The 16,654-nt window shown below is 45.3% G+C and overlaps 1 long non-coding RNA gene across 1 annotated transcript; it reads left to right on the forward strand.

Moving 5' to 3' along the window:
• The first annotated feature begins 740 nt into the window (after nt 1-740).
• Nucleotides 741-16,274, forward strand: LOC120790394. Its single transcript, XR_005707540.1, has 3 exons — nt 741-836; nt 6,821-7,237; nt 13,642-16,274. It is a non-coding gene; the product is annotated as an uncharacterized LOC120790394 (long non-coding RNA).
• Nucleotides 16,275-16,654: the final 380 nt, after the last annotated feature.

The following is a 16,654-nucleotide window of genomic DNA, read 5'->3' on the forward strand; positions in this document are numbered from 1 at the left end:
AGTCACCAGTACAGAGATTTGAGATTTTACCAGTGAATTTGGTTTCCCGACTTAAAATCTGAGGTTCTGTTTGATTTTAGGATTCATTTAGAAAAGATTAAAAAAATTAAAAGTCTGTTCAAAAGAAAACAACAGTTTCACCACCTGAAACATTTGGAAAAATAACTAAAACAAATATGTAATCGTTTAGTTAACAGGAGCAATGAACAATACATTTACAGTTGTGCCAGATAAAACTAAAAATTCATGTTCATCTGTAATTTTCATCTGGGCGGAGGCACCAAAAGATAAACGTCAGTTGTGGTGAATTCAAACCTTACACTTTGAAAAACAGACCTGATAACACCTTAATACAACAAGACCAGGTCCAAAAGGTCCAGTATCAGGCTGGACCCTTTATCTGTTTGCTTCTCTCCCACTCTCTGTGCTCACATACACAGTAATTTAATCCATCTGAATTCCCAATAAAGCTGGTTTTCATTTATATGTTTTTCTGTTTCTGTTGTCAGACGACAGAACAAGTATGAAACAGTGACTGAAACGTGGCCCATTGAGACGACGTGTTAACCAGCTGTCACTTCCGAGACGTTTCCAAGCTGCTGCTCTGCTGCTGAGATCCTGGTTTTATAACCACGACGTCGTCTGACAGAGTCACCAGACACACGAGTTAAAGACGACGGCTGAGCTGAGATTTCAGGTGTGATTACCTGTAAAATGATCAGCCAGAGAGAAAGTTGGAAGCTCATTCACGTCTGTGTCAGCTGACGTGAGGTCAGTTGGATGAGACACACAGAGACGTGTGGCTTAGGTGGGAAAGTCCAACCTCACGCTCACAGGTCAGTACTGGCGACTCTTCTACAGAAAGTAGATAAGGTTTGTCCAGAAAGTCGCTGGATTTGTCGCTGGCTGCTTTTTATTAAAAAAGTCACTCAGGGGTCTGAAAAATCGGTAAATCTGGCGACAAAGACGCTAACTTGGCAACACTGCCTGTGAACGGCCCTGATGACGTAATAGAAACTTTTTAGAAAGAGCTACGGCCAATGAGGAAACTCCAACACTCGGCAAGTCGACCAATCGTGTAACTTCATCACCCGGTCAGTCAGTCTGCAACAGAGGTTTGCATTTATCAGGTTAACCCTGCTGTTGTATTCCAACCAAAAATCTCAAATCCAGAGACAAAGGAAGTCAGTATGAATCAACTTCGATAAAGTAATAGTGCAGTAAACACTGGCCCAGAAGTGACATAGTGACAAAATGAAAGAGTCACCATAAACAGTGCTGGTGTAATTTGAGACTGTCCATAAATTCTGATTCGCTGTCAGGCAGCCTGCTTCAGAAGAGATGACCACAGACACCGAGAGCTGCTCCTCTTCCTCCTGACGAATAAAGCAGACGGAGAGGACTGAATGAAGCCTCCCAGCGGCTCAGACGTGTTCAGGCTCTAATCTGCAGCTGAAGCTCACAGTCTGTTCTCTCTGAGGTTTTATTGGCCGTCTGTCTGCTCCAGCACTGCAGACATTTTGGGTGGGCCTGTGTGGGAAAAAAAGCTCTGACTCAGCGCCAAACTCCAGCCGGGATTTATCATTTTTGTTCATGAAGATGACAGTAATTAGTGCGGCTTTACCTGCAGCTCAGGTGAACTCAGTCAGCTCCTCCTCACGCTGCATTTTTCTTCTACCCTGATATTAAAATACCTCTGACATTAAAATACCTGATTGTTCAGCAGGAATCTGCCTTCAGGACACCGCTGCACATTCGTGCAATCATATCTGTAACTCTGATGACTCCAAACTGACATTTAATAAGAACAAAGGCAGATTAAAGTCAATCACAAGGAGCAAGCATCGCTCCATCATTATGCATTAAAGACGTGATAAAATAATAACCAGACATCAAACTGCTTGTTAACACAGCGGTTGTTTGATGAAAATGATTTAACGTGCAATGAACGGTTTGAGAAACGAGCAACAGGAGACTAGTAGGAGGAAACTGCCAAACGGAAAGTGAGAAGGAGTAATGGCAGAGCCAAAATAAACACACAGAAACCTTTATTTTTTACCAACCTGGGGCCACAGGTGAACCGGGACCAAAGCTCGACGCTAACCGGAGCTAGCCACGTTAGCTGAGTGAGCTAGCTGTTTTCAAGACGTTTGGAGAACAAAAAGTCTGTCGAGGTTCATCTGAGGACACGTCATCCCCGTCTCCAGAACAACCTCGGTTTCCTGCCGAGTGTCTCTGGTCCAAACCAAACAATCCGGACCGTGGCAACGTTTTAAAATGTATCGGTACATTTGACATTCATTCATTTGCCTTCTGTCCGATGCGAGAAAATAGCGTCTAGAGGCTCAGTTCTTGTTCCACCTGACACAAAAGACTCAAGGCTGCAGGTGCATGAAGTAGAGCGAATTCTTTGAGACAGAGCCAGAGGAGGATCAAGAGACAGAGAGAGAGAAGGACACATCTCGTCAGAGGCAGAAAGGGACTCAGCCGTCCACCACTGAGGGAGCACGCATTGCTCAACTTTCCTGAAGAACCCTGGAATAAATCCCTGAGCGGAGCACACCCACCTGTAAAGAAGACTGCACCTTGTCCCCCTGACGTTAGCTTATTAGAGACAGCAGTCAGCTGTCTCTAATAGGGAGATTTAGGAATAGATTTAGGAATACAAAAAACCCTTTTGCACCAAGGTTATAGCATTTGTTTGCGACATTACATTTACCTCACTGCCAACTGCTGGTGTTAGCGTGACTCATTTGTTTTGGGAGTAAAAATAGATCAAACATATCAGTCTTGCAAATCTGCGGAGGTGTTCCCAAGAGATGCAAATATTTTTGATGCAGCACGATTGCATAAGTCAATGCAAAGACATGATCAAACGCAAACTAGCTCTGTGAGTTAAAGTGAAATGACATGCAGTACGGCAAGAACGAAGCCTGAATGATCTGTTTTTATCATCTTAAACAGTGTGTAGCTCCGTTTAAATTGCTTCAGTTTGAATAATGGATTTTATTTTAATGTAACTGCTAGTTTGGGCAAATACACCTGCGAGGAAACATAACTTCTGTTTTTCAAGGATCAGTGTGGATGTTTCACAGCAGAGAGCAGAGTTCATGTCCTGAGTCCTACTGGTTGTTTGGACCCTAAAACACTTTAAAGCTCAGGAACGATGGCGGTTTTGGTCCCATGATGAAAAAGTCAACTTGTTGAGTCGCCTAAAGTGAACCACAGAACCGTCATCATGCATTGGTTTGCTATGAGTGGACAGCCTCATTTAAAAATGTGCACTCAGCGTCCAGTTTATTAGGAACACCCCCTAAAACTAAGTCAGTCTTGTAATAAATCCTCCTTCATGAAGGTTCTAATGTTCAGTTCGTGTCCATTCAACTGTGTCATCATCATGGAGGATGTATTTAACCTACCGTCCTCTGAGGGCAGGCCAGATAACAAACTGCAGGGTTCAGGCTGGTGTACCTAATAAAGTCGGAGTTGATATAAAATAATTTCTCCATGCATGTACAGAAACAAGCAGGAGAGTGGAATACAGAAGGAACCAGTGTGACAATGTGTGGTGTGCTGGACTCCCGTCGAGTCCAGACTGCCAGCTCAGCTCTGAGTTTTCCTGCTTCGCCGCCTGCAGACGTAAAGACGCAGCTCCTCCGCTCGGGGTTGTAACGTTGGTTTGTCTGAGGACGCTGACGGTGTCTCTCCTCTCCCTCTGGCGTCACGCCGGTCTGACATTTGGACCCGGGCTATTTAAAGCGGACTGAAACGGGCCGGCTCTGCTCTGAGTCAGGGCTCAGAGCGTCGTCTCTCGGCTGCGTGAGTGCGTGTATCTGCATCTGTCTGCTGCTGGGCAAAGCCTGGAGTCTGCTGTGGGTGTTTTCTGACTTTACACTTGAATGTGTGTGTTCACTCTGCAGACTGACTGGTGAAACCAGCATGAGTCAAACTTGAGGCTGTGTGTGTGTTAAGGTGTGGGATCATATTCCTGCAGCTCTTGTTTGTTCTGGGACATATTTTTGGATGAGATGTTTTGTGTTGCACGCAATCTGCATATTTCCTTCTTCCTTCTGCGCAACACGCCTCGTCATGTGTGCTTTCACAACAAGCTGTGTGTGTGTGTGTGTGTGTGTGTGTGTGCTAGCTGTAACGAGCCGTGAAGCCAGCTCTACAACTCCTTCACACTAAAGCCACAGTCCATATCTCTGCTTGCTTTTCTTGTTTTGGACGTTCTGACACGAAGACTGGCAGAATTTTGTTCTGTCTGGTGTCCCACAGGTTCATGATCTCTACGTGTACGAACAAATCTCTACGAAATGAACTAACTGAGCTGAATCACCACTTTCACTGGCTGAATCAGTGTTTATTAGCTGTGGAATGTTACTTCACAATGAAAACCTTAGTAAAAGACCATGAAAACCACAAAAACAATCATAATCTGATAACTGGGTTCTAAATAATCATGAACAGTGCTGCGAAGGCCAGTTTGTACTGACCTGAACGTAACAGCTTGGACCACAGACTGAATGTCTTACTGAACTGAAGACAGCCAGCGGGAATAATTCGTCCTCCATCTCCTTGCGTCTTGACTGTTGTCATGCGCTTTTTTCTCGTTTAAGCCGAGATGCCACGGCACGTCTGCAATTAATTCAAAGCTACAGCTGCACATTTTCAGACCAAGACTTCCCTTTGTTCTCATAGCAGCCCAGTGCTGGCTTTGTTACACTGGTTTCTTGTTAAATTATGACTGATTTTAGAATCCTTCTCATAACGGTCCACCAGGCCTGTCAGGTCATCAGGACAAGGGCTCCTGATTGTCCTGCTCAAAGTTCAAGACTCGTGGAGACCAAGCTTTTGGCTTTTTGCTCCTGGACTACGGATCAGTCTCCCTCTGGAGAAAGGGATCTTTATACCTTCATCTGCTCCAAGCACAGCTCGGGCTCCGTAAACAGTCTACTTGAGTAGCATTGGAGGCATTTAATGTACTCCAGCATGCAGATTACTGACGGTGCAGGTTTTCTAAACAGTTGTTAGGCGACAGCAGGATTACATTTTACCAGCAACGTTAGCTTTTGTATTTGCTGACAGCAGACGTTTTCCTCTTCAGTCGGCATTTTAGTGCATTTCCCTCATGTACACCTACTAACAGGGGCGTGTATAGAAACATTTTTATGTACGGATTGTGACTGAAAGACTCAATCCACTGTTATTTCACAACAACAACAAGCAGGTAATGGGCGTAATATTTACAGAGCAGAGCCGTCCCGCTGTAATCTTTGTTGCTGTTCGTGCCGTCCACTCTCATATTCTGGATCTGATTTGGGCTCGAACATGTACGGATGGATCTGAGAAGTGGTCATTTGCAACCGATTATGTTCTGTTGTAGTTTTACAGCTTGCTTTCAGAACCTCCACACCAGTAAGAAGAAGAGGCAGTGCTCACAAGCGCCGGTTGTGCTGTCGCTCGGCAGGCTTCCGGGTGTTCTGCCAGCCAGAGGAAAGTGGGCTTCTAAGGAGGCCTGAGCTAATATTGCCTGTTTCAGTCAGAGGCTCAACTGTGGGGCTGCATAACAGGCAGTTTGAGATAAAAAAAAGGCCTTTTTTTAACTGTGAATCATGTGAAGCTACTCTAGTGGATTCCCAGAATAAAAATATAAGGCTGGAAATGAGCATGATAGGTCCCCTATTTTCCTTTCTCTAACTGAATGTAACTGTGCTGCCATTTTGGTCAAAAAAGAGACCCTCCTAAAAAATCTATTTTGGTGACTGGTGTGATGGATGCTTCACTCAGTAGATCCAGGATCTGCTGTGTTGTGCTGTGGTTGGAGCCCCTTCCTCTGAAATGGGAGCAGCGTGCAGGGTGGGGTCTGTGGTGACTGGGGTTTGGTTTGGGACTGGTGGTTTGAGGAGGATCTCCAGGGTTCAGTTAGGAGAGCAGCTGTTGTGTTTGTGGGTCAGCAGGCGGGGGTGTGTGTTGGGATGGGGGTGGGGGCTCTTGTGGTGGTGGTCGGGGGTCTATTTTAGTCTATTTTTAGTTTTGTCTCCCCTCGATGTCCAACCAACAAAAAGAAAATAAAAAGAGGGGCTGACTGTGTGGTGCAGTAGAGGACAGCAGGGTGGGGGGTGGATGGGTGGGGTTCAGTTGAATGATGGTTGGTTGTTTGGGTGAACGATGGACAGATGGGGTCATGACGGTATCTGGGTGGTGTTGGTTTTGGTGTTTTGTCCTCTAAGATGAAACAGTTTGACTCTGATCTAAAGGACCAATATTCTCCAAAACAAACACGGAGCGTGAACACGGAGAGGTTCCCGGTCTACAGTCCACATCTTCATACGATGCGGTCGTACATTTTGGGCTGTGCAGACGTTTGCAGGTGATGAAAGTTATGTCGCATGGACCCTGGCTGTAACGTGGCGCTGCCAAAACAAAAGACAGAAAATCGACACTGCCCCTCGTTTGTTCAAATTCCTGATACGATACATGTCCACACATCCGCTCTCAAGACTGTGACACTCCAGACTGTGGCTAGTGTCTAATGTCACAGAGACAGGTTGGAACGAAGGGAGCGATGGCGGACGTTAGTCGAGCTGGTTTGGGTTTCAGGTAAGGCCTGCATCCTCTTCTTGCTGACTGACAATACGTGGCCTGTTAGCAGAAGGAAGGAAAGCAGAATGACCGACCTAAATATAAAGTGTCCTGCCACTGCTCCCTAATTTTTGCTTGTCTTTGATTTTAAAAAAAGATTTAAATGATTTTTATTGTGTTTTTTAAGGACTTTGTAAAAATTCTGTGTCCTGCTGTGGGTTTCTCTGTGGGTCAGGTGTGTTATTGTCTGCAAGTTGAATGGAGGCGGGACTCCGAATGAAACCAAAGCTTCACCTCGTGAATTAAGCCGCACACCACAGAAGAAGACGCGGGTGTCGTTCCAGCTGGAGAGGACGGACGGACGGATCTGAGCCGTCTTCATCCTGCTGTTAGTTTCTGCGTCTGAAACAAAGAGCCACAGATGGACAGACTGTCTGATTGGCTAACGGTCGCTGACACTGCCGCCATGTCATTAAGTGGGCGGGACCAGGTGGTCTCACTGTTCTCTGGTTAAACCGTCAGCCAGAGCCGTTGTCGGGGGCAACACACAGTTTGGAAACGCAACCACAGACGCAGAGATGAAGGAGGGTGATGCAACTCGACCTGCAGCAGGATGACGGAGGACAGGCGGCGCGCTGTTTTAAACAAACTGGTTGGCTGAACCTTTCTGTTCTTTCGTTTCCATTTTGATGTGTTTAAGGCATCAATCTTGAAGATTTTCTTTTAAATAAATGTCTCTTAAATCAAAATCCATCATTAAAGGAGGTAACACAGTGGTGACTGAGCCTATGGTCCAATGATGGAAATGTTACAGTATTTAAATATTTGCAGTTTTGACAAACTGGGTGTCTGTGGAGATATTCCCAGAAAAGAAGCTGTTACTGCTAATGCAAACCCAACATTTCCTGCTGCTGCAGCTTCACATTAAAAGCATTTAACTGGCGAAACACACTGACTTGACCTTTATTATGAAACGGTCACAGGAAATGCAGTGTGTTTTTCGGTGAGCTCAGCTCTTACCGCTGCTGTTCATTAAACACACGTCTACGAAACAAGGCAACGGTCGTTCTGGTCGTTTCTGGACAGAGGATCAGTTTGAAATGTTGCATGGACTAATGGAAGAAGAAGGAGCTGCCACAGTGGCAGGCTGCTCACCTCCACCTCCAAGCCAGGTAACCAGCTCCTGTCACTGTGCCCTGCAGTTCACAGACTCTCAGAATGATGGAAAACAGCCAGTTTCTGCCTGACGTCTTCATTAGAACCACAGCAGTTTGTTCTGCTGCCCCCAAAATTCTGGTTCCTGAAGTATTAAACCACATCTGCTGTTACCACCAGGAACTACAGGTGTCGTCAAATCGACCAGGACTGAAATCCTCCAGACTGCCACTTTAAGTTTGCCAACTTCTTCTCCAAAGCCTGGAACAGAAGGCCAGATGGGTTGTTCCGTCAGTATCTCTTCTGATGTCTCCAGGACTGCACAGTGTAGGTTTTCGCTGGTCAGCACTTGGTGAATTTTGTTTTTAGACAACGATGGTCTGAAGACTGGATTGTGAAAGATGTTTTGGTCGTTTATTCCATTTTTGGTCCTGGCTTGTATTGGAGCAAACATAGTTGTGACCAGATTACGTTTTCTATTGACGCAATGAGAAAATCTTAAATTATATATAGTGCATATGTACATGCTGTGTACAGTATAATACAGTAAAACGTTCACTGGCATTTTACCACTACTGTACCTGTAGGTACCCAGTATTTACAGAAATACTTAGAGTAGCATTTTTTCCCCTTTCCTTTAAAGTACCCAGTTGTTTCTCTCTTGTTCTCCATAGCCTTGTTTGCTTCCACTGTACCTCCATATGGGACCTGATCAAACAACGCAGTTGGACTGTAAAACGCAGGCTGGATTCCCACGTGTTACCCTTTATTCTTTATGGAGCTTTTTTGTTGATTTTGAAGTAAAGTTTTAAGAGGTTTTAGATACATTTTAAGTTTGCTTGTAAAGTTTAATTTGGTGTTTATAGGTTTTGGATTTCAGTGAGTGTTAGGGAGCTTTTTTTCCCTTTTTTTTAAAGTTTTTAAATGAAGCTTTAGTGTGTTTTGGACTAGTTTTGTTTAAGTTCTTGTTGCAGCTGCAAAGACAAACACTGACTCACACTGAGCCTGCAGGAGTTCAGGTGCAGTTACTGTAAATACAAACACGGTGAGTCAAAGCAAATTCTACCTGCAGGCCGAGCACACACACGCACACACACCCACTGACTGAAATGTCATCAGTGAAACGGCAAGACCACAGGGAAAGCCGTTTCTCCTTCTGACCTCCGACCTCCTCTGGACTCTCTGCCTCTGTCTGACTTTGTCTGCCGTCAGTAACGTGTAACACGATTGATCGGGACGTGTGCAGGGTGTTTTTTATTTATCACGTCTCGTGAGCTGTTTTCGTGGGTTGTTTTGTCGCCTGTGCGAAATTCTCGTGTGTGTGGGTCTGGTGTCATGTCAGCTGCAAGCGGTCCACGTAGTGTTGGCCACTGGATTTCACGCATTAAATCTGAATATCCCCGCTGTCCATCAGCGTGCAGTGAAGCTTTACTGTCCTTCCCAGATCACACAACCAGTGAAGCAGGTTTCTCCTTCATGTCAGCCACAGAACAAGGTCTCAGAATAGAATAGAAGTAGGAAACACCCGCCCGTAGTTTTGTTTCCATGCAATGACAAAGTAGTTTTGTACAAACAGGCCCAAACTTCTCACTAGTCGGTCACTGTCATTTTTATTTTCTTTATGTAATATGTGGTCAGAGGTGGCTACAGCTAAGTAAGACACAAACTAAATTCCATTCACCTCCATTTGATTAGGTGGAGGCAGAAGTCTGCAGCTGCTGTGCATGTTTTCAGGGAGGAGGCTAACGCTATTGGTTCAAACAGCAGGAGGAAGCCTGCAGCCCCCCCCCCCCCCCCCACACACACACACACACACACACACACACACTGAAAGACGTCCCAATCGTTTGCTAATACAGTCCCAACTTTAGCATGTTAGCTTAGCTGCTGATCCTCCAGGCTGACTCGGTGATCCTGCACAGTAATGTTCTGATGTATGTTTTCAGTCCTGTTCCTCCTCTGCGTGTTAACTGCAGAGTGGGATTCAGGATGTGATTAGCTTAGCTTAGCATAAAGCAGGGGGGAACTGTCAGCCTGTCTCCGTCCAAAGTTCAAGTTATCTATATCTGTAAGGACACAAAGCACACATGAGCTATTGCTGTTAAATCCCAGAGCCACTGGGAGATTTAACTGATTCATGACGATACCTGGTCTGTGCCAGATGAGTGTCTGGATTATGCAGAGACACTCCTGTGTGTCCTGCAGGACCCTGGTTCTTAGCTTTAGCCCACAACAGCAGCCAACTCTGAGCATAAAGATTATAATTACAGGGCAACACTTTACTGCAGGTCCCCCTAAGTATAATTTATGATCAGTGTATAAACATGTAATAACTGGTCTATAACAGACTGTAGTTCAGTTCAAACCCAGATATCAGAGCATGTTTCTGAGTTTGTTAACGTCCAGTGTTTGTTCCACATATTTTCTATTATTCCATCCTGTGTTTTATTGTGTTGTCGTTCATCGTCTGTTCATCCAGCAGCCTCCACTGATGGAGGAGTTGGAGCTGGTAACAGAGACGTTAAGAGACACTGAGATCTGGTCACAGCTGCATCAGAGTCTTTTAAAAAACCAGTTATTACGTCTTTATTTTCTGATTATACAGATAAATAGGAGGACTGAAAATAAAGTGTAACCATAATGGTTACTGGTCAGGTTGGGTCTGGAACTGATTTAGAGATAGTTACTGGTGAGGAGGCAGTTTGACACTGGGCTCTGTGGGTTTAGGGCAGGTACAGGTGTGCAAACACCTTAAGGGGCGACGCTTTATCAGCAACATAATGAACATACACTTAACATAACGTATGAAAAAGTGAATTTAGACACTGATGCAAGGGTCAGATCTTCAAACCACCTTTATGTGTGTGCAGCGGCTTCATTGAGCTTAAGACTGACTGTGTCATTATTCCTAACTGTAGAGACACAACTCTTTGCAGCCAAACGTGCACATTACCGAGGGAAAATCGCTGGTTTGTACAGTCGGAGGCTGCGACAAACTCTCTCAGGCAAACGACTCCAAAGCAACAGACGCTCCAATCTAACTGCACTGACTGACCTCTAACTTGGCCTGTTATTATCACTCATGGTCAAAACATACATACAGGCCAATGATAACAATAACACAATGCACATAAATGATGACACAGCAGCTGAGCCGAGCAACAACACGGTCAGCTGCTGGTTTGCTGCTGGTTTTGGGTCAAATGCACCAGGTCCTGCGTTCCTTCTGCCGACAGCTAGCAGTCACGGGTTAGACACATCACAACTAGACTCCTGGTTGGCTGCTGAAACTAACCGCGTCTCCTATCGAGCCGGGTCATGCAGCTAAACTTTCTCTGTGAGCAACCCATCAAAACATGGGGTCAAATGGGGTCGTTTGTGCATGAAATGCATGTGTGCACTTACAGGTATGTCTGTTTTAGTTCGATAAACTTGTTCGATATGCAGGAGTGGTCGCTCCTATTTTTAAACGTGGTTATAATGTTTCAGCGATCTTTCCTTTTTGTTTCAGGTTTGCAGAATGGGGGGCGGGGGCTGTTGTAAACCTAGTCTGCATAAAATGGCCTGGTTTCCAGCAGATATTTTGCACATTGGACGCCAGCTCCTCCCAAATGAATGTCCCGGTGTCCTTCGGCAAAAACCATAAATCTTCCAGTGTGCGTTTGTGTGACCTGAATAGCAGCTGCTCCTCTGTCGGTGTGCCGTGTCCTCGGGATGAAACGGGTATAGAAGTGCCGCGAGGTAGGTTCACAGACCTGCGGTAACATAAAGCCTGTCGCGTGTACGCAGGCAGACAGGTATGGAGGCGTGACGTCACAGATTAGTAATATGGAGGCAGATGACGATAATGTTTGTTAGTGGGCCCACAGACGGGTTTGTGTGTGCGAGAGACTCCCAGCTGCAAACGTCAGTATGAACATGTGAACGCTCGGGCTTCTTTTGAACGACGTGTGTGTGCACAAGATGACAGCAAAGAGAGAGAGTGAGTGACCTCCAGTTACCTGCAGCCGTTTGTGTTTCACACTCACAGAGAGACATCATGTTCACTCTCAGTCTGATGCAGATGTCAGAGGACAGCTGAGCCCGGCCGGATGTAAACAGACTGTCTCTCTCTCTGATCCGGGTCCAGATCCCAGAGGCCTGTTGCATACCAGGAGGCCTTGTTTCCCAGAAGTCTGCAGGGCTGAGGGGCTGCAGAAGGCACAGACTGTCCACAGGAAACAAGCAGAAGATTCTCACCACAACACAGAAACTGAAGCAGCGCAGCCCAGCGTTTGAGAGTGTGCAGTGTTTCAAAAATGCGAGAAACTTTAAGCATTAAAAAAAATCAGGTATTATGAAACGTGTTTGGACCTGCAACAAGATCAAGACTTTCAGCGTAAAATCCTGCCAGGGTCCCGCAGACTGTGGCTCGGAACAACCACTTCTTAAGCCCTCGGCATGCTCCGCGTGGAGACCCATGCGCCATCTGCTCTGCCGGCGTGTGAGCGGCTGTGAGCGGCCGTCCGAGGTGATGATGGCTCAGCTCTCTGGCTTTGTGACCACGGCAACCTTTAATGCGAACATGCTCTCGTGAGCCGTCGGCGGAGGAGTTGTCACTGCTCTCTGCTGTAGTGGGTTCACACAGGGAGGCTGCTGCAGAAGAAAGCAGGAAACGCTGCACGTGAAAGTTCCTAGTTGAACCCACTGTATAGCGTGTACAGGTTGTTTTCTGTTTGCTTTGATTGATCGACTGGTTTTCTCATTACCACTGGGTCTTGGATGGAGGCGCAGCCGCAGACTGAAGAAGTGTTTCAAATCTCAAGAGGCACGCCCCACGTCTGTGGGAAGGTTTATGGGTGCGGACATGTTTTTTAGAGCCTGCCACGAGAGGCATTCATGGGCCTTACCTGAATGTGCAAAGTCTGTCCTGAGGGTGGCGCTAGAGGAAACATCATGGAGCCATGAAAAGCTAAAGGGTTCATCCTGTGGAGAGCAGGACAGAGATCTGGATAATTCATAGAAACCTGCACTGCAGCTGTTAAACACCACTTCTCTGGAGAAACTGAACATGATCATTTTTATGTTTACAGTTTACAAGGACTAAAAACGATGATGGATTATTGAGGTCACGGCTGGAAAAAATGTCTGGAATATATTGATGATTGAATGCTGTGAAAGCAGCAACTGTGAGGAAAATAGTTATTAACGATTGTTTTCGCAATTGCTGCATAAAATTAAGTGGCCAAAAAGTAAATGTGCGTGGGAAAAGGACATAGCAGTAGTAAATTTAATATTTGTTGTGTATAAGTATTCATTGAACCCAGTTCTCTCTCTTCCACTCAGTTAATTGTGGTTTTATGTGTCCTGGTTTGAAGGAATCTGTCTCTGAGATTTCTGTCTCCACAACAATACAATGGAGGCGAAAGGAGTTTAGTTTGTGCTGCTCACATCGTTTAATGTCGGTTACATTTAAATCAACAACATCTCTCTCGGAAGCAGAGTCCCTGTTACTCTGAAAGCCCGCAGATCACACTGGAGACTGTTTTCATATGAACTAGTTCCTACTGAGGAAATCGTCTCTATAAAAACTGTTGAATGTAAACAGACAGGTGTTTTGGTGCTTTTCACACGTATCAGACGACAAACATGACATTTCATTTTCTCCTGGTAAGTTGGATTTTCCTGTGAGATCAGGATGGAAATGGTGTAAAATGTGTGTGTCTAGTTTGTAACAGAGAATAGGAATAAAACAATGCTGTGAATGTTTAACATTGGATGTCAGCCAGCGTCTATTCATTCCTCCTGTTGAAAATGAAAAGTGATAAGACGATTAAGTAATACCACATTTCAGGCTGCAGCTCATTGTCTGCTTCCAGGCGTTTTGACTTTTGTCCTCTGGTTTTTCTCCCCGTTTGTCAGCAGTTCGTTTGTGCTGCGACATCTGGACGATAAGGACACGGAGGAGGAGAGGAAGTGTCCACTGTTTCCAGGACAAAAGACTATTGTGACTCCTGAGTCGACCTGAGAAAGTCTGCGACGAGCGGCGGTGAGCGTTCACATCAGGACAACAATGCACCGCCTGAGCAGCAGCGTCGGCAGACCGCGAAGAGAATAGACGAGAACAGAGCACGAGGAGAGATCAGAGTCGGAGTCAAGGCTGCCGCACTCTCGTGTGTAACCAGGACAAAGGCAGGAAGACGTTAAGACCTGAGACAGAGCTGGGAGAACTGGGAGAGTTTTGTCTCTCACCAGTATCGTGACACACCTGGGCAATTAGTGGGTCAGACATTAGAGTCAAAGTCACAGTCAGAACTTGGTCAGACATTTGCCAAAACATATGTTAACTCTGCTGGGCCGTCTGTGGTAATATGGGATTTAAATGTTGGTTTCGTCCCATGCAAACATCTATCTGAGTGAACAGAAGACGACCCGCTGCTGGGACACTGAAAAGTCACACCGGTGAAACCGGTATGTTCCTGCAGCGCACTGAGGTTGTTTCCTCGACTGCGCCGTTTTGGTGAAGTGGAGGGTGTGGAGACGCAAATCCAGCAGCGCGCTGCAAAAGCACACATGAAATAACACCCAAACACCGAGGGGTTGAAGATTAAAACGTATAATGTAGAATATGGAGACAATATCTTCCAGAAGTCAGAGGAAAAGTAGACGGGGGATGTTGGGCCTCTGTAAATAATATCGTAAAGATCACAGTCTGGACCTGCTCTATATGAAAAGTGCCCTGAGAAAACTTGACTTAAATGGATTCCACTATTTATAGTATTCCATCAAAAAGAGTTCACACACGATTGGTTCTCTGTGGCTTATATTAGAAAGTCGACCAATGGAAAACTGCCAGACCCTAGAAAGAGTCAAGGTCAACATCGACACCAGCCTTCATGGTCACCTCAAGCACAGGACACCAGTCCTGGGGGGCTCATTCTCAAGAACGTGCTGAGGATGCAGTATTTTTAGAGCAATAAAAATACTAAATAAAGGGATTAAGGATGAGTAAGCCTATGGTGAAACTGCAACTTAGTTTAAAAAATTAAGGTCTCTTAAAGGTATATAGTGAGGGATGGCTTTCATGGTTTTTTATTTTGGTTTTAAGGGGTTTCTACTTCCTTAAAGGCCCTTAAACGGTGCAGATAATGATTTTTACATCAATACCTCAATGTATCATATTCTTGTCATTTATCAACGAATTATCCCCATTAAAATCCTTTAATTACAACATAATTAATGGGTAAATTAAGATAAAAATCAAGGGATGCAGAACATGTCCCCCAGTGACACAGTTTGTGGAAACAGTGGAGCTCTTGGGCTCAGAGGGATCAGATCCATCAGGTTGAGGATACACAAACAGTACTTGTTAGTAGAAGATATTCAGTCTTGATTTGGGATTTGATGACAAACCTTTTCCTGTGAGCCATCTGGAGTCTGACCACTTTCTATTTATGCACCGGGAGAGAACAGGAAGCTGTCAGCAGCCAAAACATCGACCTCTGGATGTCACGACGGTTCCCAGGAGGAGGAAGAGGAGGAATCCAGTCAAACACCACCACACGTTTCAGTGAGTGGAGGATATAGCGTCAGCTAATGTAGAGAAACGACTCTCTTAGCATCAGAAGACCCCGACCCAGTCTGTAGTTCTGCACGGTCAGGGAATTTCACACAAATCAATGATGAGATTTAGCTGTAGTTTTTACAAGAGAAAAGCTGTAACTATGACTTTAGTTGCAAAATGTCTGTCTTCCTTTTCCCTCTACAGCTCTGTCACGAAAATCAGACAAAAATTGGATGTTTATTATACTGTTGACATTGTTTTTTAGGTGCTCTGGTAGGAGACTGAACTGAAACTTTACTTGCTACACTTTCTACACTCGGACTTAGAATTGATTTTCAGTTGAGCCGCAGCTCATCTTCTGTCGGCAGCAGATGGTTGAAGGAGTGAAAGGCTGAAGAATAAAATCACCTCCGGCATGTTTATCCTATTTGGTGATAATGAGGGAGGTCAGGACTGTACAGGACTGATGGGAAACATGGTCTTAATATATAGAGACATTAACGATGACAATACAACCAGCGGCTCTCGCCGTCACGCTCTGATTGGCTTGCAGGCCGAAGCTGGAACATTAAACCGACAGATGTTAAAGATGAAACTCGGAGCGGATTCCAAACTCTTCCTGACCACTCGCAGCTCTGCAGTCTGTCATCAACACGCTGATCCCAGCTGGTTAATTAAAAACAGACGATTGGCTGCTAATTGGGCGTCTTCAGCCTCCACCCCCCCATCCCTCCACCCCCCCCAGCTCGTCAAAGTCTGCCGAGCCTCGCTGGACCAGCTGCTGCCTGTCTGAGACTCCCACAGCCTGAACACATGGAGCATCAACAGCAGTGAAGTTTCCCTGGAGAACAATGACAGTGACACTATGATTACTGACTGCTATTTTATTTTGTTGTATGTAATTTATTATCGTCTCTTTGGTGCACTGTGCTGTTTTGTCAGCTATGTATTGTATTTGACCGAAACTGTGTGTGGGACTGTAGCCAAAGTCAAATTTCCCTCTGGGACAATAAAGTATATTTTATCTTATCGTAGTTATTATTACATTATTCAGCGCTGAACAAATTCACAGCCTTACCAGACTGCAAAGCTGCAGCTCTGTGCTTCCGTAAATTTCCACCATCTTTACAAAAAGTGTCACAGTAAAACTAGAGGGGCGTTCAGCAGAGCGCAGACCTCCGACATGAGGAGCTCTATCAGAACTTAAAAACCATAGGAATAAGGACTCAAATGCACAGATCAATAGACAGTTCAAGTTTTAAAAAAAAATCAAGGTCTTCACTTGGCAAAAGGTTCGGTGCAGATCAGGCAAACAAAACCAAAACAGCGCACGGCAGAGGGGAGGTCAAAAAAGGAGAGAAACTAATCCAA

Source organism: Xiphias gladius, chromosome 6 (assembly GCF_016859285.1).
Source record: "Xiphias gladius isolate SHS-SW01 ecotype Sanya breed wild chromosome 6, ASM1685928v1, whole genome shotgun sequence".
In the NCBI taxonomy this organism is placed as follows: Eukaryota; Metazoa; Chordata; class Actinopteri; order Istiophoriformes; family Xiphiidae; genus Xiphias; species Xiphias gladius.